The sequence below is a fragment of the Typopeltis vanoorti genome, chromosome 23 (assembly GCF_054136105.1).
Source record: "Typopeltis vanoorti isolate ZY-2024b chromosome 23, IOZ_Tvanoo_1.0, whole genome shotgun sequence".
NCBI classification, from domain to species: Eukaryota; Metazoa; Arthropoda; class Arachnida; order Uropygi; family Thelyphonidae; genus Typopeltis; species Typopeltis vanoorti.
In genome coordinates this window covers 76547809-76571885 of record NC_143571.1, presented here as the reverse complement: position 1 = coordinate 76571885, position 24077 = coordinate 76547809, and the positions used below count along the sequence as shown (strand labels likewise).

Below are 24077 nucleotides of genomic sequence, written 5' to 3'. Positions count from 1 at the left end.
CATCGGTATCTGTAAATATCATTTGATGATAAATAATTTCTCTGTAAAAAAACTCTGCACCGCTCTGCTTTGTTAAGAGAAGAAAATATGAGTGAATCACTAAAATAATATTCCCATAATTTTCATCTTTAATTGTTCTGAATTTATCTTTACCTAAAGATTAATTAACCTTGGATTTTTGTTACTTAAGCCTGAAATAATAGCCCTTGATCCTCATAATTATCTACCCTTTCTTTTGTATCATCCGGAAATTCGGACACTAATTTTTCATTCCATTGTCAGTATCATCGATAAAAAATTAAGAAACACAATGGATCCAACACTGTCCCTTGTTGAATCCCACGAGTTAGATTCCAATATATAAATAAGAGTGTGTAATACAGAATCAAGTACTATGCTCCACACTCATAGGATTGTTAAGACATAAAATATCGTAGTACTAGCTAAACTCAAAACAATTGTATATTACGTTTATATGTAGCGTTCACTCACGAAAAGTTCTAAACTCTACTCTAGAGATAAAATATGGAATTCTTTTCACGCTACATGAGGCCTCTATTAAGCAACGTGGTCTCATACATGTGGATCAAATTCATCTACCATACATTCACAAACATCCATGCCTACAGCTCGATTCAAACCTGCAGCCTGTTGGTTGGCGAGCGGATACGCTTACCACTTGGCCAACCAGGCTTTCATAGTATACTTACAGCAGAAAATATACTCAATACCATAAAACCCAAAACAGTTCCGTTTCCGTTGTCCCTAGAGTTAGACTTCATGACCTGTCACCGCCAATTAACTTGGCTTGTTTGAAAATCACTGTTTTGACAGAGCATTTATTCCTGTTTGAATAGTATATTGTGATTGTCATTTGCGTGTATTCTTCACTGCTTTGATATTTTGGGGGATGAAAAACAACATTTGCTGTGAGGAAATCCTGAGGCTGCAATAAGAGACCGGATAACACACCTTCAATGGAAAAGTTTTGATGAAAGTTCGCTTCCAAAGCGGGGTTCAAACTGAGGTGTTCCCAAAAAGGGTATCGTCGAAACAGAACCTACGAAGGCTCTAGGTAGAATTTTTTTTTTCTTTATATTTGAAGAAGTACAAAATAACCTCAGAAGTTTTAATGTTTACGTATATTATCTGCAGAAGAAGCACTTTGTAATGGGTAGTGATGAAACTGGAATTGTATATCTATTAATTGGGGTTGCTCTCCAACCAGTTTGTCTGTGTTTGCAAGAAAAACAACTTAGGCTTCCAGGTAGGAAGAAAACTTTTCAGGAAACCTTGAAGTCTATGTTGAGAAAGAGAGCGAGTGAGAGATAGAGATAGAGAGAGAGAGAGAAAGATCACTTAATTAAACACCATAACAACGTTTGTGCAGAGTGTGATCGCAAACAGTCTCTCGAACGCGATCGATAAATAGTTCTTGTTTATTTGTTGTCCTTGATTTGTTAAAACTCTACTAAAAATAATGACCTTACCCCTAACTGCCTCCCTCTTTAAGGTGAGCTGTAATCATCACGAATTGGGACTTTTTATCACATTACAGTGTCAAGCTGCTCTTCCGTTGAAACCTGCCTTTTGTTCGGAGAATGGAATCTATCATTATATCAATTCACCAGAACCCAGTGGCGGCCCGTCCATAAGCACTGCGACACTGCAGCATCCCCAAGGAAAAAATGAAAAAATTAAAATTTGTTTGTGTTTATAAATAATAACAATGCTTACAACATTATATAAATGCAGTACAACATGTTAAAGGTTACAGCTTATGTTTTGACATTGATTGAATAGTTAATAATTGAAATTGTTCGATTAACATTTAAGATTACGAAACAAATGCACTGCGATCTAACGCCGATATTCGTTTGCGCTTGTCATTGCACGTTATGTCATTCAGACACTTCCCAAACGGCAGTGTATTTTTAGTATCCTTACGCACGTTATTTCTGTGAGATATGAAGCGTTTATTATTGGTGCGTGTGCGTGGTGAACTATTTTTTGTGAATCTTATTTTATTTTGTTAAAATAACATATAATTATTTATTTATTATAGATCCAAGGCTGAATTATGACGAGTGTCACTTTTGAAAATATGAAAAGAATTATATTTTCTCAATTATCGTTACACGAAACAAATGCACTGCGATCTAACGCCGATATTCGTTTGCACTTGTCATTGCTATTGATACGAAAATTTATTAATAAATTCGTTACTGATTAGGAAAAAAAAGTGTTTTATATATATATATGCAGTATGCAGCACCCCCACATAAAATTTTCACCGGCCGCCACTGCCAGAACCATTATTCATTTTCTTTTAATCGAACCAGCCTTCGTTCGAAGAATGGCGTTTCTTTTGAAATTTTCTTTACGACCCATCTCTCTCTCTCTCTCGACTGTTATCTACTTTGCATATAATGTATGGTGACAGAGAGATTTATAATGACGTCAACCTTAGAAACACGGAGATTTTAGGTTATACTGAAGTTATTACAACGTTTTGGGGGATAATTAAAATACTAAAGAAAATATGAAGAATGCCTGGTTTATATTCTGCTCTTACCTTTATTTTACAATAATTCTATCAAAATATGATATTAGTTTCACATTGCATCAAGTCTCTCCATGCAGAAGAGACCTACCCAGGGTCGACCCTTGGGATTTTGCCGTCCCTTTCCCCTAAAAAAAATAAAAAACACTCTTAAAGCCATGATGTTAAGCTAGGCTTCGACATGTCTGATTATGAATTCTAAATAGCAGCATTAGCTAATGAAAATTCATAAGTTAATGAAAAATGATCATAAACTGTATTTTTTTTTTTTTTTTTTTTTTTTTTTTTACAGAAAGAGAGAGACACAATTAACCCTTTAACGGTGGAATTTTGTTCTGAAAATCTGCATCTGCATGGGTAATTAAAATCAAGCGAAGACGAGTATACTCGTCAAACGCAGAGTAAATGCAATTTTGCTGCCCGAAAAAACTTCTCGCCCCGTGAAAATGCACGTGCAGCACAGTCGTTAGAGCCGGATCTGCATGTGTGTATAACACACACACACACGCGCTCGCGCGCGCGTAAAAACAAACTCGATCTCTGTGATAGGTGATATCAAAATAAAACGCAGGTGGATTTTTTTTTCCCAATCAAAGTTTCAAAGGATGAAGTTTTTCTTGTCCCCATATCATTGGCGATGGTACGATAATAGTTGTGTATACAGAACTAGATTTATTATGTCGCATGTAGCAGTTTTAAATATTCTAGAGATTGTTTATTCATCGCATTCGTACTTGATAATATATCGAATATCTTCGATACTTAATAAGATGTCGTAGTTTTATAAACCGACTACAGTACTATTAACTCATGAGATTCCTGTTTGTTGTGAATATTTTATTTCGTACTAATGTAATCGACCAGTATCCAGTTATATTTGCAGATACGATATTTTTGTATTATAGACTTTTCATTCGTTTATTATTATATTTTATTATATTTCAAGCATGCACTTATAAATGCAAAATAAAGGAAACTGCAGTGAATTAAAACTTGTTTTATATAAAATGCCATACACTTTCAGAAACACTAATATTCTTTAATGTTACCTCGTAATTTTTTATTAAGGAAAACGCAACATTAATAAATGTTTATGAACATATCAAGCGCTTTTGATTATGTGTTTGCTGTCCGTATACGCAGATAATTTCGCTATCAGTCACACCACCAGATACTGGCGCTGGCGATGTGAGTGACTTCAAATCTCCAAAAAGAAAGACTTGTGTGAATAGTATACCTGACTAGATTGGTAATATTATCATTGATTGATTCGGGACAATGATTACTACTAATATTGTCGTTAAGCGGCGCTAGTATATGTTTATTTTTCTTCTTTTCGGTATGTAAGCGACACTGTTGCTACACGTATGATTTGTCTGTTGATTATATTTCCAATTTTTAAGGCATCTGTTATTGAGACACAATTATAGTTTTTTTTTTTTTTTTTGTAATTTTGGTTGTTTTTACGAACTTTTTTTTATTACTGCCTAGAAAAAAGTAACAGTAATTTAACAAAAAAATATCAATCTCTGTATGATATTTTATTTACAAACACACGTTTCTATCATTTTCATTGCCTAAGCGGTAATAAAAATAGAAAGAGAGGAAGCCTGTTTACAACTTGTTTGATATGCCGAGTTGGAAAAAGCGAACAAGGGCGATATTATGCTCAAAATGATCCCAGCGCTATTGCATATCTCAAAGGATTCTCGAAATAAACAGAAATAAATAAAAATATACACAAACATTGCAGAGTATTTTATAGAATATTTGAGCATTGGTAAGTTTGTCTTAACTGCTCAACTAAGGGATGTGTGAGTGCGTGTACTAAATCTTGCTTATCGAATTCTGGCATTCTGTTGCAGTCGGTGCTCCTAATAGGAACAATAAGACACTGTAATGTCACGTTTATTAGTGTTTATGTTATCTTCAGCGTGTAAAAATTATCCTGGAAAGTAAATATGAGTATCAATCGACTTTGCTTTTAAGAGACTCGCGCTTTGGTTTTATTTGATTACGATGTCCGCCGAAGCATAAAGGTTATATTAAATAGAATTTAATCAACTTCTATCGGATTCTATATGGTTTTGGATGTACACTAGAAGTCGAAATGGTTCAGCTTTATTTCATCATCGACAAAATTTAGTAAATGATTTGATTCATATTAATAAATGTGTACTGACTGGTTGGCAATTATCAAACTTTGGTATGTTGGATCTCTGTAAAATTCATCAAAATAGTTTGGTTTCAGTTGGAACATTATTGGTAGTGCTAAATTTGAGCAAGATACAGTTATATGTTTGAAGTACATAATCCAAAAGTGGGTCAATGTGAGGTAAAAGCGTGATAACGTTTGACGTATTTTGACGAAAATACCTTTATTTGATAGAGTTCTCTGAATCACGTAGATTTATCCCGGACATCACAGTAGTTCTTACAAAAATAACGGAAGTATCGACATTCGAAAATTCAGATGTTCATAGTTTCAAACCATTGTATGTAAATGGATTGAATACATTGTATGTACATTAGACTTAGAAGAGTCTTCTAAGTCTAATGTATATAATAAAAGGTTTCTTCCCTCCCTCCATAGTCGTTAGAGTTCCGTTTTTATTGACAGAGCGATTTTAAGAATAAAATTGGCAACTGCGATTTTCCCCATTGAAACTGGATTACATTAATGACAAAATTAGGCAAAACAAAATTATCTACTGTACATTTGCCAAAATCGGATCCAAGTTCAATTGTGATAATAATAATAAACGGATCCATTATGCAAGAATATTGAAACACAGTTTTTTCGATGATTGTCTCTGATCATTTCTATACTTGTTTTCAAAATGAGTAGTCCGTTTTGTTTTAGATAAAGCAGACAAAACGGCCAACAACTAACTGATCAAAATCTAGTGACCGACGCGATGTGTGCATTACAGTATTTGTGTCATGTTCCTTCATTTTTCCACTTATTACAAATTCATTCTCCATTTCCACTTGGGTGGAGTTATTAGCGGAGGCTAATTAATTTAAGAAACGCCTGTATGATGGTCCCTGGTTGGCTATCTGCTCTCCGATCAACAAGCTGCAGGTTTGAATCCCATCGTGTGCAAGGATATTTGTAATCGTCTTTAGGTGGGACATGATTTATCGCCAAATGCGAGACCATCGCTTCGCTTATTGGATGGCTTCAAAATGCTTGAAGAGTAGAGTTTCCGGAATATGTAAAAATAATTAAAAAATACAAAGATTATATGCACTTAATAAAAATAGAAAAAAAAATCCCTAGTCCACCTACGACACGAATTTACTATAGGCTTACTAAAAAAACTTTCATGGGTAGGTGGGACTCATTAGTCAGCTTTCTCCACTAATTTCAGAGCACTCTAGTTTTTATTTTAATTTACTTTTATAAATATAGTCAATATTACAAAAAACGAGTTCTTATTTAACATCACTGTCGAACAAAATGATGATGATTGATCTCATCCAGTTTTTAATTTAACGGGTAGAGTCCCCTAAAGAGGGATTCACGATGAAATTAATGCAGCCAGTTCGTCACTCCTTACTGCACCCCCCCCCCCCAAGGCAGTGTTTCTCAATGTGGGGCGTACGCCCCACAGGGGGGGCAATTTGAATATTTTAGGGGACAATTAGAAAATGTACATATATATATTTATACATATTTATATTATACATTTCAGAACTTGGCTGACTATTATGCTAGGGGGGGGGGCATCAAAATCTTTGAGACGTTAAGGTGGCGCATGATCCAAAAAACGTTGAGAAACACTGCCCTAAGGGTAGTGTTCAACATAAATTTTTAAAAAAAAATCAATTACGGAAAGATTTTTGGAAAATTTTCTAGTGTTTTTTCCTTTTTCTTTGGAGGGGCCAGCCCCCCCCCCCCCTTCGGGGTGCGCCACTGGCTGAGGAAGATCCGTAAGCTCCTCACGTCGTCGACGGTAATCGAACCTAGGACACTTCTTCCTCACACATATGGTTGCGAAGCGCATAGCCACTTGGACCAATAAAAATGGCAGATCGATAATATTCACCTATATAACTGAAGTTAAAAACAGGTTGTCACTTGCTATACTACTTACGATTCACTTTCGCGACTCTTGATACTGAGCACCCCCTCTCTCTCTCTCTCTGAAATGGCTCAAAGAAAAGGTGGAATTTCTATTTTGACATTTGTTTTCACAGAACTATTTTCGTTTACCTTTTAAAAATATTCATTTTTATTTTCCCGAACAAAAATGTTTTTTATTCGTAAAATATCTAATTAACTCTGTATATAATTAATGTTAATTGCTTCCGTCCATAAAAACGGAAATACATTTATCCGCAAAGAACTATTTCATATTGTTGTGCTTGAAATTTCGAGAAAATTACAACGATGAGTGAAGTGTGTGTGATACATAGAAGGAACCAATGAGTGTCTTGTTATATAACGTTTGTTTCTTATGATCATGATGCAGCAGGTTATCATTAGCGACTCACTGATGAATCGTATTGTTTGTAAACACGATTTATGTAGTCTTGGTGACTCACGTGATCCTGGCGATGATACATGTGACATATTCTTCTAATGTGTCATTGTCAGTTGATTGCAAGGAGAAGTGCTTGGAAAATTTTCATATCAGAAGTGATTAAGTCAGTTTCCTCTTTGACATAAGAGGAAGTTGCTTAGCACCAATTGCTAAGAGCCAGTTACTTTTCATCCTTTTGAAAGTTTCGAAACAGGCGGCATTTTTACGCTATGGTGTTCTTTCGCGTGACAGTTAAAAGTATTCATGAATCTCGTTTGGTACCACTCCCAAAGGTCTGAAGTATCTGTCAATAAATAATCGTGAAGGCCACAGACACACACACACACACTGGGGGCGAAGAGGTGGTGGTGGTGCAGGGGGAGAAACTTCAAGACAAAAGCCGACACCATTAGCTTGGAAATCATATACAAACTAACTCCTCTTGAAATGACCGTATATTTACAACTTGCATCATTTTGTCCTTGAATCCTCCTAGCGGCAAGTATTGAAACTACGGCGCCTCTGACCTACAACCTGTTGCTGGTAATTGGCAGTCTGTGGCTGGAGGCTGCTAAGGAAGTGGGTGTTTATTGGTGAGATCACGTGACTCAAGAGCAGATGGTGGGAAATTTACTTGGTTGCACGGTAATATATTTTTCGGCTTCCCAGTAGAGCACAGAAAGACGTAGTTCATGGTTTGTTTATATGAATATGAACTGTTGTGATGGGTGAATTTCGGTTTTTTAGAGCGCTACGCCAAGAGGATGGGAAACTGAGGAGGGAAGGGATAAGCACGATGGTGAATTACTGTAGTGGATCTCATAAGACATTTTGTCGATTGGAACTGCATTGGATATTTTCTTTCTTCGCCTTACTGGGACGTCTGGAAAATGCCACATGACTTTTGAGCATGTGGCATGTTGACATTTAGGTTCAGAATGTCAGGGCCAAGTTTGAATACCTTTCTGAGCCTCCTTCCCACGACTGTTACGTGGAACTTGACTAAAATCTACAGTTGCACTAAAGAAAAAGGAGGGAAACATTAAAAAATCGTCTATAATGCATACGTGTCACTACCTATCGTAAAAGTGGTAATTAGTTTCTTAGAGATGACTCATAAGACCTGTTAATCGTTTGCATACAAATTTACAAGCATTACGAAACGTATATTGATCGGACGATTCAAATAGAAGTTGGCATTGGCGCTCCTTGTTGAATTTTAACTAGGAAGAAGGCGTGCAATACGCTTATCTAAGATAATATTAAATACAAGACAAATTTCAGTAGATAAATAAGCAATAAAATATGATATCATAATGTCATTTGGCCGGTATCCAAGGTTAGAGTGACCGTTGTAGAAGCAATTTTCTGCCTTGAGATTTTTTTTTTATTTTTATTTTTCACCGAACGACCAGACACTCAAATGTCAAAACTTCCGCTCTTGCACCAGCCGAGAAATATCCCCAGGGGTTTAAACTTATATTTGGCCATTGTTGTGATAGTCATTACTACTCTGGTCATGAGGTCTTTTCCGTTATTCTCTATTGGACAATAATCAACTTTTTTTTAGCTTATTTGAAAACTATAATTCGAATATAAACTAGCGAATAAGGATGACTTTCGCTTTCAACGCCGCCTAACGGAAGATTATATTAACACTTCGTTTTTCACTTTATTTCAACACAGCTACCTTTCATGGTCACATGAAATCGTGAGACACTTAATCATTTCTAGGGTTTCCATATATTGTGTATATACAACTGTCTAGAAGAAGGCGGAACAATCTTTAATGTTGCACTCTTTGCATAAAAGTGACTTGGGAGTGTTTGAACATCATCCCAGTGTCAAGGTCACTCATGCTTGATTATCTGACTTTCAAACCCTGCTCTTAGTGATTATCGTGACGAATAATTTAACTGTCTAACATGATAATTAATTGCATTGCACTGACTCTGTGTTATAGTCGTTTAAGTGCGTGATTTGGCATATTTTAACAAAACTGGATGCACTTTATTCCTGTTTTCTATTAATAAAAAAGAAGATAACGATTTTATTCCATATTAAATCTGAATCGAAAAGAATCATTAGTCAATAGTTGATTTCAGATGCGCAAGATTCAACACACAATAAAATGCAAGACTCTTAAAGACCAATCAAAATACAAGTGCCAAGAACTACTAAAAAGCAGTTCGTTTTGCAACATAATACTTAATTAACATGCCAATTATTTAATTATGTTTAATTGATAAAATCGTTCTCTCTTGGGCTGTGTAAGAGAGAGTGAAAATTTGCTAAAGTCATTTTGTTATTTTTATTCGCTGTTTTTGTAGCAGGGTCTCAAGAAGGATAGAGCCCCTATGCGTCCTTCTTGTGCCTTTTGAAAAATCTACAATTGTTATTCGTAATTTTTGTCTGACCTGTAGTACGATATCAGTGAAGTGCAACACTGCAGCTATAGGCGTAATGGTATCTTTTGGACACTGAATTCTGCTGAAACGAATTTCTGAAGATAGCAGTTCAAATCATTAACAGTAATACTATTGTAATAATACGAGTGATAATAGTAATACTCTAATTAATAAATATGCCTCACTTGTCTGTGCCAATGGGCACGATTTCTTATTTAGCACTGAAACCACACCTAATTTAGGTAAATAAAATACTTATCATGGTAGTTATATGTGAAAATTATTTAATTTAAACGGGAAATGAGAGATGGTAAAGATTTTCGTTGCTGTTTCACAATGTTAGCACAAAATTTATCCACGCACGCACGCACACACGCACGCACACACACACACACACACACACACACACACACACACACACACACACACACACACACACATGCGCGTTGTTTTTGATTATCGGATATAAAGACTACGACTTGTAACAAACACTAACTTTCATCAGTGACCGCGACAACTGAAAAATACAATGAAATGTGACCTAATCAAAACAACAATGACTTATCCAAACATATTCATGGACATATCTGTTTGTTTCTCTTCCTCTTCCCAAGATATCTTAAACTGATTTTTTATGGGACGCTCACGAACGAAAGAGTATTTGGTAGCCTATTGAATTGAACTCCATTTTCCATACTAAATAATCGTGTAAATAAAGTAATGCATGCACTAAGGAGACTGGTTTCGGATTACGATATATTCGTGCATGTATCTGATAAGTCATCAGCACTCAGCGCTTTTGACTTATCTCAGATATATGCGTTATGTAACACAGAACTGAAATGGTGGCTTAGACTAACCGCCATATACTTAAGATAATAACAAGCTAATTTAGTTGTACTTTCCCCGTATAATATAGTTTATCTGCAAAGTAACATACGCGCTATTAAAAACACAAAATATGTAAATGGGCCACTTCAAAGCTCTTTTTTTAACGACCTCAACAAAATATTTTCCCCACTCCATAAATGAAGGCATGTATTTGCCTTGACCTAGTCTCCTGACTGAAAAGCACAGGTGTAGCCATAGCAACAACCTATTAGGTACACTTGAACAAATCGAGAGACCTTTTTTTTTTTTTTTTGTTGCTTACATTTCAAATAAGCTTTGGGGAATTTTATAGCTTGGACGTAGTTGTCTTCGTCGTTGGTTGGGGGTTGGCATAATACATATTTACACTTCACGAAAGGCTATAGTAGTGATTGCGGTGGCATGATAATTGTTATTTCTGTCGTCGGATGAATGGGAACTAAGAATTGGCCTAAGCAATTATTTTGAAAGGAGGTTTTCCAGGCTGTGTGTTGTTATGATTTATATTTAATGCGAACTGTTACAATAATCACTATTTGTATACTCCATCGTTTCTTTATCTGTCAGAGGCCGAGGTCGTTGATCACAACACAAAGGTATCAGTTATTGCAACGCTCATAGAAGATATAATCAATCCTCCTTCTGGAGGCAAGGTAAAGAAGACTATGTCGAAATGATCTTCAACGGCTTTTACTGACAGTGCGTTGTGAATCACACCCATGAATTATTTAAGGCTCGATTCCGGGCTCTAAGGGCCTCGGAGGTTAGTGTTCGGATGTTAACGGCAGTTTTTTTCTCCCATACACAGAAAGGAGCGAATAATATTTACATTTTCAGCAGTTTGACTTACAAACTGCACAGTCACCTATTTGGCTACGCATTACACTAATCGTTGTGTGCTTGGTTGTGAGATCAAGGCTGACATTAGTTTTACAAAATATTTTCCAACGTGGATTCCTTTTAAAGCAATAGTATTGTACAGAGTAGTGTTCACATTTGTAAGGTCGTATTGGGAAATCATTCATTTTTCTCCTCTCCGAGCAAATATTTTACTTGGCTAAGAAAGGTAGCTGTGCTTTATAAGAATATCTCTTCTTTTTACGAGAATTTATAAATCTGCGCTTTCTTCCTCAAGTATTCTCAAATTGAAATAAGGATTTATTAATCAGTTGCAAGAAAATTGCTACAATTATAAAAGGTAGTATTTGAAAGTTCAAAATTCGCTTTACTAAGCAGGTTGTATAAACAGCTACAGGGGGAAATATTCTTTTTATATGAAATAAAAAATGATTTTTTTTTTTTTTTTTTTTTTTTTTTTTTTTTACAAATGTAAGCCTAATTTGTAATCTTCCTCTATTCAACCAGCTGAAATAAGCATTTAGAATTCATTAAAATGCAAAAATAAATACTAAAGACTGAAACAGCTGTTAGCAGTCACAGGTATTATTCTGGGTCATGTTTAAATCTGTGAGGGATCGGTTTAAATCTGGAAGGGTATTGCCAAAAGAATAAAGCCCAGAAGACAGCAGCGCACTCAGGATTTAATCTTGGGGGAGGGGGGGGGCGAGTTGAGTAGACGATTTGAGAATACACATTACGCATCGCGTACGCCCTATGACTGAGCATCTGCAATGATCGCTAATTCTTAAGTTGTATAGAAATAGAAGACACGACACAACATAAAAAAATGAATTTTAATTGGGGAAAGATTTTTGGAAAATTTTCTAGTGTTTTTCCTTTTTCTTTGGTGGGGTCAGGGGCCCTGGGTGCGCCATTGGAAGGAGATATTTATCTTAGTCTCTTCTTCTTCCACTACGCGTTATTCCCGCTTCCTATGCAAGGTCCGCATGTTACTTAGATGCGACTTCTTGTTAGTACTACTCCCAACCGACCTGTCGTCTGGTCTGCCGCTGGGGGGAGGGGGGGGCGTATGTTCACGGGGCCCGTTTGCCTGCTTGCTGGATGAAAAACGCCAGATAAACTGGCGGAAAAACCCTACTTCCCGTGCCCAAGACCGACTAACTTGGCTATGCCTGAGGAAGATCCTCAAATTCCTCACGTCTACGACGGGAATCGAACCCGGGACACCCCCTTCCTCAGGCATATGGTTGCGAAGCGCAAAGCCACTAGGCTAACGCGCGGACCGATATTTATCTTAGTCTGCAGAATGCAAAGAGAGAATAAAAAGAAACAAAGAACATGATTTCCTTATTTTCTGACAAGAAACCAGAGTAGAATATAAAAATATTATAGGTTGATATATACACTGGAAAACACGTCATATCTATCTCGGACAACCGTTCCTCGCACGTCATATAGTTTGTTTTCATGTTGGGAAAAAAAAAAAGTAACTATATGGAATTCTTCCCGCAGTATTACAAGTCTGTCATCCAGGCACACGTATTAAAATAATGTGGCCGCTCAGGAAGTTTTAGAGATAAAATTAATGTTGGTATTGTTCGGAATATACAGCTTGACTTTTATGAGTCCATATACAATTCTTTAAAGCGTCACAACTTCCCATCTCGCCATGTGAAAATTACAAATGAATACATTCTGACCAACGATATTCTGTATAGAATTCACACTTAATTGAGCTATTGACGTCTGTGTTAGAAAGCCAATTATGAAAGTCTTCAAGTGATCCCAAAACTTCTGGTGTAGTGTGTGTGTGTGTGTGTGTGTGTGTGTGTGTGTGTGTGTGTGTGTGTGTGTGGCGTCGCTTTCTTATCAATAAACCCATAAAACTACGTCATACAGTTTGCATATGAGTAAAAAACAGAAACACGAGTCTCAATATACGAATGCCATCTACGTTATTACCGTCAAGCGTATACGAATCTGATAAGATTAATGAGCATATAGAACACCTGCGCCCTTCATATGTGACAGAAATTGCCGATTGTTGTCTGAATGCAGTACGACAGAGAAACTTCTATCCCACTTTTTTTTTTTTTTTAACGTACTCAACCAGTTTGAAAAACTGTCATCAGAACGTATCTCAGATAGCCCACAGATAGAGCACCTTTTCCTATGAAGCTAACAACAGTTTCAAGGTCGACTTCACCGGCGTTTATCTCGTAAGGTGTCACTCACGTGTCGTTTAGCAGAGGATATCTGAAATGAGTTGAACGGTCACGTGGGAAGGACATTTTGCTATGAGAACTTTCTTGAAGTAACCTTTGGCAATCTTGTCATCATTTATGTTATCATCTATACTGAAGTATTATTTGCAGTAATTTAAAGTATTGTTTGAAATATATATATTTAAAGTAGAATTGACGATTTGGAAGGGGGGGGGGGTATAAACTATGCTGAGCATTGATAGAGATAATATTTTCATAGCCACGTACCAGAGAAATTGTAATCAGAACATTGTTTTCATTTCAGGATGAACCAAACATGTTTTCATTGAACAAATCATTTCCAATATAGCCAGTTTGGATTTGTTATTGTCTTCCTTTGATGAGACACCAAACAGGATGGTAGATGTTTTTGCTGAGATCTTGCGTTCCGGAAACTTGAACCATAGCTGTTAAAAATATTAAAACGAAAGTTTCCCCTTCATCTTATACGTACGTGTATTTAACGAATTGAAAAGTGTTCCGTTGACACAACATACAGTATATGATAGCTGAAGCAGACAACAGCTCATGCACTTCGCATAATACTTTCATGGTTGGAAATTCATGACTTGATGTCACGTTTAGTTTCGCAACTGGAAGAGAAATTAACGTGTGTGTTGTTTTTTTTTACCCATAACCTATGGAAAGTTTTACAGCCCAGATATTTTATTTTTTGAATAGTATCCTTGACTTTTAACCATCTACCTAAAATCAGATAATTTTAGCTTAGCTAAAAATTTGACTTTTTTTTTTAGAGAATCCATTATGGTTGTATTGTTATAATTTGAGAGTATCCAAATGGTATATTACGTTCAAATAATAACTTGGGAATATAATAATTTTAAGACATGATTGGATTGTTTTCTTCTACAATATATATAGACAAAGTATCAAAAGCATTTATTGGTATTATGCTATCACAAAAGTATACGCATATCAATGGAATCATCGAATTATTTGCAACAATTTTTAAATCTCGGTTTCCAAGACAGTCTACTCGTTCTTAATAAACAAATCTACTGAAGAAATCTAAAAATTTATTCACTATGACCTATAAAAACATTTAGGACTTGTTTACTGATTGTAGGTGGATACTTACAACTCGTAGTGAACTATACTGCTCAACGTACGCAGAAATGTGCTGTCACGAAATACGCTATGTCAACAAATGTGCTAGCATTTGTTGCATAGCGTAATTTACTGTGATGTTCACTGAATCAGTTGTATACATTTTTCTGACCCTTTCATCTATTAATACAAGGTCACCTGTTGATTAATATTGAGAAGAAAAGCTGCCGATAGTGTAACGAATAATTTTGCCATTCGGTCACAGAAATATGAATATATTTTTGCTCCCTTCTAAAGTAATTATGGATTCCCACCTTTAAAATATCACACCTTTAAAATATCACAACACATTTAATATTTCTGAAGAATGTATGACATACTTTCATCAAAAGTGCATTAGTTTCGAATATCCACTGTGGTATTCTGAGGTTGGATATTCATAGCTAGGTGTTACGTAACCATACAAGTTGAGGATGCACGTTTTTTTAGAGGCAGGTGTGTAGTTGTGCTCAGCACCTGCTGTATTAATGTTTGCGAGATGGTTTGCCAACTGAAGAACACCGAAATCGGCTTTCACGTAGAGTTATAAATGGGATCTTTCTAACATTAAGAAAATTGCTAATCGCAGGATATCATATCAAAACTGGTAGCATTAATTTTCTGCACGATTTTCAAACCATTTTCGAGGATTTGGTGATTCTGCAGATCCAACTAAACACTTCATAAGTGAGACAAATAGTTTAAAAAATAATTTTGAACTGCAGCTGCTTTTTTATTCATTCATTCCGTGAATATATTTAAAGAAATATGTTCTTCTTGTTCACCATCCCGTGCGTGTGCAGCTAAGCTAACATGGCCACATACTGTACACTTATTGACGCTCGCTCATGCACATAAAAATATCATAAATAGAATCGCTTATACACAAACAGGGATGTCGTCCGCACTGTAATTGCAGTGGGCATCTGGGAGTTCCGGAGTTGCTATGATAAGACCGGACTACGAAACTGTGGACGTGCTGACAGACGTAAGTCTCCCCAATGTCGATGACGTCACTAAAGGGGTTGTCATCGTTTTATCAATCGGAAACAGACTGTTATGTTTTTTTTTTTTTGTTTTTTTTTATTACTCGTGGAATGCATTGGTTTTTCCCTGCTTTTTCCACAAGGACAATATATCAGAATTACTTATTCCTTCCAAGAAATCTTAAAGTCTGGTGCCAGATAAGCAGTAAATCAGTTCGCAGATTAAGGAGTGCTGTAAAGAAAAAGTTATAGCATCCTTTAAACTGTGAATTGAAATGAAATGTTAGTAAGATAAGATGTAATTACGCCTAGGGGAGGCTCGTACATAGGCACTGCGGAACTGCAGCACCCCCAATTTTTCTCAATACATAAATATATTTATTAATTTATTTATATTTGCTTGTAATATTTAATTTTATCATCAACAATCCTATACAATTCTCTTATTTTGTATAAAAAATAATTAAAATCCATCTTGTAGCACTTCGGAGGGCGAAGGACGCTAGCAGCACTGTGTTTTCCACAGCGTCATATTGCTACGTGCGCAAGCATATGCGCGTCATAGTGAGATGCGAGCTATTAGCGTAATGCGGCACTGTCCGTCGCGCAGTTCCACTGTTGTTTATATGCAATTTGCGCCATTAGTAGAGTGTTCGTGGTGTTTATCATGTTTACTCCGTCTCCTTAAATATTTGGACATTACAATTAAAGACATAGCATTTGTTATAGTTTTATTTTAGAACATTATTGGGGTTATGATAATAGATGTTATTTTTAAGTAAGTTTGAATTATACTAAACTGTATAATTTTATCGATAATAAACAATAATTTTTCATGTTTATTTTATTTTATTTTTTTACCATAATTTTGATATTTTATCCAAACACGTATACACTGTACTTACAGTGTGTATATTAAGTTAAGGGGGATTGTAAATCCCGTATTATTTTACAGCCGGGTACGAAACTCGGAGATCGAAATCTAAGAGTTTCATGCCGAAGAACTATCGGCGAGTCCAAGCGTAAGTCATCACTTGGGTAGTACAACACTAGGGCAACTCGGAGCAAAGGTGGAGCAAGCTCCGTCACTATCCTTAATATTTTCTCATAATGTAAAACGCAGCTCCTAGGAGATGTATTACTGTTTTACATTATGAGGAGAGGTCACTACCCAGACCGGTTTCGACCCTTATTGAGGTCTCATCAGTGAGTAGGTAGACCTGGAATATCAAGGTTTAAGTGAGCCAAACTTACATATACCCCTACTAACGAATTGCCAGACCGGAGGGGGGATTTACTATCCCCCTTAACTTAATTTATGTCGCCGGAAAAATAGCCTCTTGGCTCTTTATAGTGTGTATGTATATTTCGAAAGTTGCAGCACCCCCACGATTTCAAGCCACGAGCCGCCACTGATTTGCCATTGTCAATAAGATCATTATTGCTTTTGGATCCGGTTGACTCTTAAACTTTGAGAACAGACCACTACTTCTTTAGATTTCTGCGAAAACTATGCGATTTGACTTTGCATTACATGCTTTTAAAAAGAGCAGTATTTGCAGAGACAGAAACCAGAATTGTAGGTGGAAAAGTTACTGTTTTCATCTGAGGCTAACTGAACACAAAGTGAAGAAACTTTTCACATTCCACCGGTTGCCAGTGGCAATCGTACCCACTGTGGTGGTGATTAAGCCTGGAGGTCTACAGGATAAACATCCATTCTATTGTCGGACAGAGCTGGTTCTTCCTAGGCATCTAAAGTTGTTTTGAGCTGACTTATGAGTTTAACTTTCTTCTATTCGGTACTTATATGCTCTTGTATTCATGGCGATAACAATGGCCCTTGCAGTCCCCGTGCTTGGGGTAGACTGACATGAAAATAGAGTCCAGTTCGGCCAGCTCCCGGTGGATAGGAAGGTAGCAGAGAGGGGGGGGGGGGGACTATGCCTAATTTCATTTAGAGACAACGAAAAACGGAGTTGTTTGCATATAATCTAAATGAAGCAGAAAATAAAATGAAAACTAACAAAACTCATCGTGTTTTCAGCAAACTGAGTACAGCATTAGACAAAAAACAAACAAGCAAGCATTTAATTGTTCTTTTTCACGTTATCAGAAACTTTACCCTTTATCTTGCCTTGCAGGAAACGACACCTTTAATGAATCATCATCAATCATTAGCTACTGATGGCAACCGGACGAAAGATAAGCATAGAAAATAGAAATTGGAGTTTAGAAATAGCTCGATGACAAACACGACCTGAATGTGCGAAAAGATCATTAAGTCTGTAAGCTGTATTACGCCTATTTAGAGATAACACATCTCTTTCGCATAAATAAAAATGCTAAGTGAGAATTATAGCATATTTGCAGAGTAAGAAACAAAAGCCCGAATAGGCGTCAAGAGTAAGCAGAAATGGGGAAGCATGCGGGAAAAATTGGATAATAGTAACCACACACACACACACACACACACACACACACACAGTGAATTAAATGAAATTCAACAATAAAATTTTAAAAGACGTCATTTCTAAATTTTAATGCCTTGACCTTTCCTCATTAAGCAGCAAATCTAAAATCCGCATTGCTTGTAGATCAAAATTACATAATAAATTAGATTAGTCCGAAGTTTTTAAAGCTCAGGCATCTATAATCAGCATGTTGCTATCAAATATCATTCGAGTGTGTTAAATCTTCATCGACACACAGACACAGACAGATAGATATACAGTACATTATTATTATTATTATTAGTAGTAGTAGTAATCTTTGTTACGCGAAATTTGGAAGCTCAGTTTTTAAAGAAAAATACCTAAAGAAAAATCATTATGAGGTCTTAATAGTGCCCAGCTACTTCATTCGATTGTTGCTATAGTAACAGAATGGGAAGAACTAAGAAATAGCAATTATTTTATTCTTGTTGGGTTAACTTATTTTAAAAGAGAGAGAAAAAAAAAAGCTCGTGATATCATTATTCTAGTGTAATCATGAGTTGTTTTTGTAATCTGTTATTGAACTACTGCCTTCTAACTCTTAGCTAATTGGTCACATGCACGCACACACTTTGTACGTATAAGTACGTTGGGAAACGCTCAAACTAATAAGTTTGCGCCAGTGACATAAATTTTTAGTTCATTGATATGCGTATGCACGATCATTGGCGAGAGATGTCAAGAGGTATCTACAAGTGTGGGAGAGGGCACTAGAGGGCGAATGTTCTGTAATCAGAGGGGTGCGATTGATTGATTGAAGTCTTAGAAGTAGAGGGAAAGATACTGGATATGTTAAGGAAATCAAAAATTCATCGGAATAATAACATTGATAGCTACTATTTTTTTTTAAATAGAGGAGCGCAGTTAGATTAGACATCCGTAGTGATTATTTGAACACAGGCGAATATATCACCTGGTTCTGCATATTTAATATGATCAAAATGGCAGTTTCTTATAGTTGGATATCTTTCTTTGAGATGTCAGAAAATTCCAAGGAACAATCTAACCGATGCTGAGTTCTGTATTCTCAGATTTCTGTCTGATCGTATAATTGTTAAGGAAAGAAAATTGTTATTTTCTTCTCCCTCAAGATACAAATCTACCGATGAGCATACTCTACTGGCTAATCATTTGACGGTCATCATACACTGAGGTCATGACTTGAAATGGCGGTGCGTGTCATTTCAACTAATATGTTTTAACTCGATGAAATTCTGTTGCTGAGTTTTGATGTTCCTTTTTTAATTGATAATTAATCCCAAATATTTAAAGCTGGCTACTTTGTTCTAAATTTTTAACCTACAGTTAATTGCATGCGTTTTCCCACCCGAGCTGTGTTCATAGTTTTTGTCTAGCTTTAGATAATTCTCGTATTATTTTCAGCACTTTTTCGTTTCAGATATTTAAATTATACTGGAGGCCTTTTTGTAAATTTCTTAAAAGTGCCACATCATCGGCGAAATCTAATTCTGAGAATTCCATAGGTTTCATATCCCAGATTACCTATTCTGATTTTTTTACTTTGCATATTGTTCATCTAAATTACCAATTCTGGACTGAGAATGCATTTGATTTGCAGTTGCTAGTTCTTACGTACTTTTGACAGTTTTAGTAGCGACTTTGAATCACTTGGATCAAACCCGTCTCCACCTTTCTTTTACGTAACACTTTCCACACTTCACCAAATCTTCAACAGAAGTCTTCTACTGAAGATTTTTTTTTTTCAAAATTATCTGTTTGAGATGACAGAGACCTCTGGTGAGAAGCTGGACTGGCTTTCTCCCAGTTGCTTTTCAGTTCTAATCTTTAATCTTGCTTTTAGTATCAGAGCAAAGATTTCCTCTGAGCCTTGTATAATTTGTGATTACCCCTTTTTATAGATGGAAACAAAGATTGAAATGTTCCAGTTTCTTGTGGTTCCATCCAGTTTCTTTCTAAGCAAGCTTTAGCTTAGTATTAACATCATACCATCCTTGCCCACGTACTTGAAAACAGTTCAGGAGCTATCATGTCGTGTCCTGGGGATTTCCCAGTTTTCATTTTATGAGTAGCCATACCCATTTCCTCTTTCTGTATTTCATATTCTCCATGGCACTCTGCTCTGTATTGTTCTCTGATCCCATTTTCTCTGTTCCTGATTGCGCTAATTATCATTTCCATCTGTTCATAATATCTTCTTGCTAAGTCATAAATTTTTCCATCTTTTCCCTCAATGAATTTTAGCTTGCATTCCTTCTCTTTTATTTTCTCATATTGTTGAGACTGCATTTTTTACTTTTGTTCTTTTATGTTTCTAAGACTCATAAAATCTTATTATATATTCATTAACAGTATCATGCACTCTTAAAGAAAGGGAGTGTCATCGAAAGATTAATCTTGAGAAGTTGATGCATGTTGACAGACAACACAGAATGCATGACATTATGGAATCACTTGTGATATGCTTCCTATGGAAATTGCAAAAGCCATGCTCATTGACTATTTAGGTATGTTTGTCTGTGTCACGTTTCCGTTCGACTCTAACCACAAAACTAGAAACTACCGCTTCCTATTCTGAATGAAATTGTGGAAATATGCCGTGAGTTAAGATCATCCGTCCTAACTAAACTTTCCACTATTAAGCGGTAAGGTCTAGTGAGTCAAGTACTTCATTAAGCTACTTGTAGCAAATAAGGCCCATTATTAATAAAATGTACTGGAAATACAGAGTTGTCAGAGTTGGTAAAATGAATGAGATTGAATGTAGCACTGCCGTCTATGGACAAAGTTTGGCGTCACAAAAAAAAAATTAAGTGAAGAGTGAAACAGTGAGTTGTGAGGTGTATTTTTCCAGCTCTGTTGTAAATAATGCTATTAATGTAAGTAGAATTTTTATTGGTAGAGATAACTTTAGAGTATGAGTTCTTTGTTATAAATGTAAAAAAGAATGAAAGAGTAATTAAATACTATAGTTTCATTTATTAATTTCAATTACGATACCGGTAAAAGGACAGAAGTTGATATCTGAGATACATTAATAAGAATGTATCCTAGATAAATTCATGTATCTATTAATGTATATTAATAGATATATTAATGTATAAATTATACATTGATAACTAATGCATCTTGGAGGAACTTATTATAAAAGTTAAAGAAGAAAATGCTAAATATGGTCTTAAACTTACCTCAAAAAGACAAACGTTATGGCAATATGTGAACGTAATGATTTTGAAGTAGATGGGGAGAAAATGGAAGCAGTTAACAATTTTGTGCTCGTAGGATCCCGAATTGATCAAGATGGTTATTGTACTGAAGAAGTTAGAAGATTATTACTCGGAAAGAAAGCAATGACAAATTTAAGCAAGATCTTTAAAGATAAAGATATTAGCCTCGCAACAAAAATCAGAATCGTGAAAGCAATGGTATTCCCTGTGGTGCTGTATGGATGTGAAAGTTGGACCCTGAGAAAGAGTGAAAGAAGGAAGATAGATGCATTTGAATTATGAGTTTGGAGATGCTTACTAAGAATACATAGACTTCAATAAATGACAGTCTGGAGAAGATGATGATGCTTGCTAAAGTTGATGGAAGCAGGAGAAGAGGAAGACCAAGAATTAGATGGAAGCAGGAGAAGAGGAAGACCAAGAATTAGATGGATGGATGGAGTTAAAGAAGCAACTGGAATGCGCTTGGGAATTCTGAAAGATATGGCCAGGGACAGATCTGAATGGAGAATGTATGTTCATAGAATCACCAGGAGTCGAAAACGACTCGATGGAACATAACAACAACAACAATAACTAACGTATCTTAGAGCAGTCTTGATATATCTTTAACCTGATTTTCTCGTACTACAATATTCCATACATTTTTAAAGTTAAATTTGTATCAATAAGTTCTTACACGTGTGTTATTTGTCACATTACATCTGCATTTCTCTAATGAAAATTGTTTTCATTTCAAGAAGAGATTTTAGTTGTTTCTCTATGCTCACTGGAAAAAAAGTGTGACGAAAGGAAGTATTTCAAATGTGAACATTGTCGTTGTAGACGAGAGCAAATTTGAATTTTTTTTCTAAAAAAATCAGCCTATGAACGTTTTCATAAGTCTTCGTATTTCAACCCTTTTATGGATTAAATTTTTATGTGAGTGCTACTCATGAAAAATATATACCTATAGGACATTGGCACTGTGGATGGGATAAGAGTTAAATACTTCGGAAATCCTGATCTGAAAGCAAACAAGGTTCATTCATCTTGTCACTTATGAAGTAAATAAACAAGATATAACTGCAACTCGAGACGTTTAGCCTTTAATAATTAACGGTTATTCTTTTCAAACTACTTCAGAAATTCTGGGAGCAGTGGTTGAATTAAGACTAGCTGCTTAGAGGAAAGGAAAAATCTTCCTTGATTGCGAGATCTTTTAGTCTGCTTTAATCTAGCCCTAATTAGTACAATTTCTATGACTTCATATACTCAAAGTACAGCACTTCCTTGCTCGAATGTATGTACCTTGACAACCAAAAATCATCCTCCAATAAAATGTGCATTCTAATTTTTTGAAGGTTCTATTTTTAATTTAGTTTTACAACTCAATTTCGGATATTATCAGTGTCTTATTATATAATGTTTAGCTATTTCTTATGTTATTTTCTTGCTGGGTATGTCATCTTATTTTTGATTACCGGTATTTGTTCTTAAAGTCTTAAACAGCAAACCAGGAAATGCTTTATCGAAATAGTTCCTGGTCTTACTCGTATTTGTTCAGTTACTGGATCATCAAGTGCTTTGTCAATAATGATACCACTTTAAGCAGTAGTGTATTTGCATCTCTTATCGTAGCATTGAAAACCAAATGTATAAAACATGGATATGAATCAAGAAATTAGTTTCCCATGAAACAATCAACCATTTGCCATATTTGATATTTCAGAATGACAATCTTATATAGTAAACAATTTCAAGGTAACCCTTCTTCGAAATAACTACCGAAAATTTTATTTAAAGGAACATCATACATTTTTTTCAAAAACCTCCATTTATTATTTTCGTTTCAAATATTCTTTATAAACCTAAGTTCTTAATTTGTATTTTTACATAATTTTCTCTTCTGCAATCAAGAATCAAAGTTCTTCAAATATCATTGTGCGCGGTATATTGTTTCTGGCTTGAGGTTTATCGGTGCTATAATTGAAGTTTATCAGGTGCTATAATTGAGGTTTATATATATATATATATATATATATACACAATAAGTCTTCTTCTTCTGCAGCTTGTCCCACTTAGGTAGGGGCGCTGATTTTGGTAAGTCTCTTCCACATCCTCCTATCTCGGGCTGTAACCACATCCAAGTTCTTCATCCTCAAGGTCTCCTCCACCATCTCTTCTTTGGCAGCCTCCTCCCATGCACATCCATTTGCATGACCTTTCTTCCCACATACTCATCCTCCCAACTCATCACATGACCTTTCTTCCCACATACTTATCCTCCTAACTCATCACATGACCAAACCATCTCAACCTTGTCTCCTGTATCTTCGCTCCTAATTTCGTAACTTTCACCGTTCCCCTTACATAGTCATTTTTCAGACGATCCTCTCTGGTCACACCGCACATCCACCCAAGCATTCTCTTCTCCGCTACCTCCATCCTGCTGATGTTATTTTTCTTAGGGCCACAGTTTCCATAGCATACATCATAGCTGGTCTCACTACTATACCCCACCCCCGCTTCTTTCGTCAGAATAAACCCAACATTAAAATAACTGAAATAGGAAGAATCAGTATAAAGAGAATTAATGGAAATGAAAACAAACGACACCCTCTTATCACATAGCACTGCACTCCAGCTATCTCGCCCCAGTTGCTCCATCCCGCTTTCATCCTGCATCCCACTTCCTTCTCAGTCTCTCCATCCTCTTCCACTGTTGAACCTAAGTATCTAAAGTCCTTAACCTTCTTGATGACATTTCCTTCTAGCTCCAGATCTCCTGTCTGTCATACACTTTGCA

The 24077-nt window shown here is 35.9% G+C and overlaps 2 protein-coding genes across 11 annotated transcripts in view; one reads left to right on the top strand and one right to left on the bottom strand.

Annotated features, from left to right (window-relative positions):
* Positions 1-24077, top strand: part of LOC150094008 (RWD domain-containing protein 2A) — a 217076-nt gene that overhangs the window by 60324 nt on the left and 132675 nt on the right. Inside the window, exon 1 of one of the 7 annotated variants that reach the window (XM_090412851.1) lies at positions 20856-20941. The exons of the other annotated variants lie outside the window; for them this stretch is intronic. The gene's annotated coding sequence lies outside the window, so the exon portion shown is untranslated. Of the gene's footprint in view, positions 1-20855; positions 20942-24077 lie in introns of those variants that run through there. 7 annotated transcript variants of the gene reach the window in all.
* The window catches only part of LOC150094009 (BTB/POZ domain-containing protein 3-like), a 175747-nt gene that overhangs the window by 85351 nt on the left and 66319 nt on the right, over positions 1-24077 (bottom strand). The window lies entirely within an intron of this gene.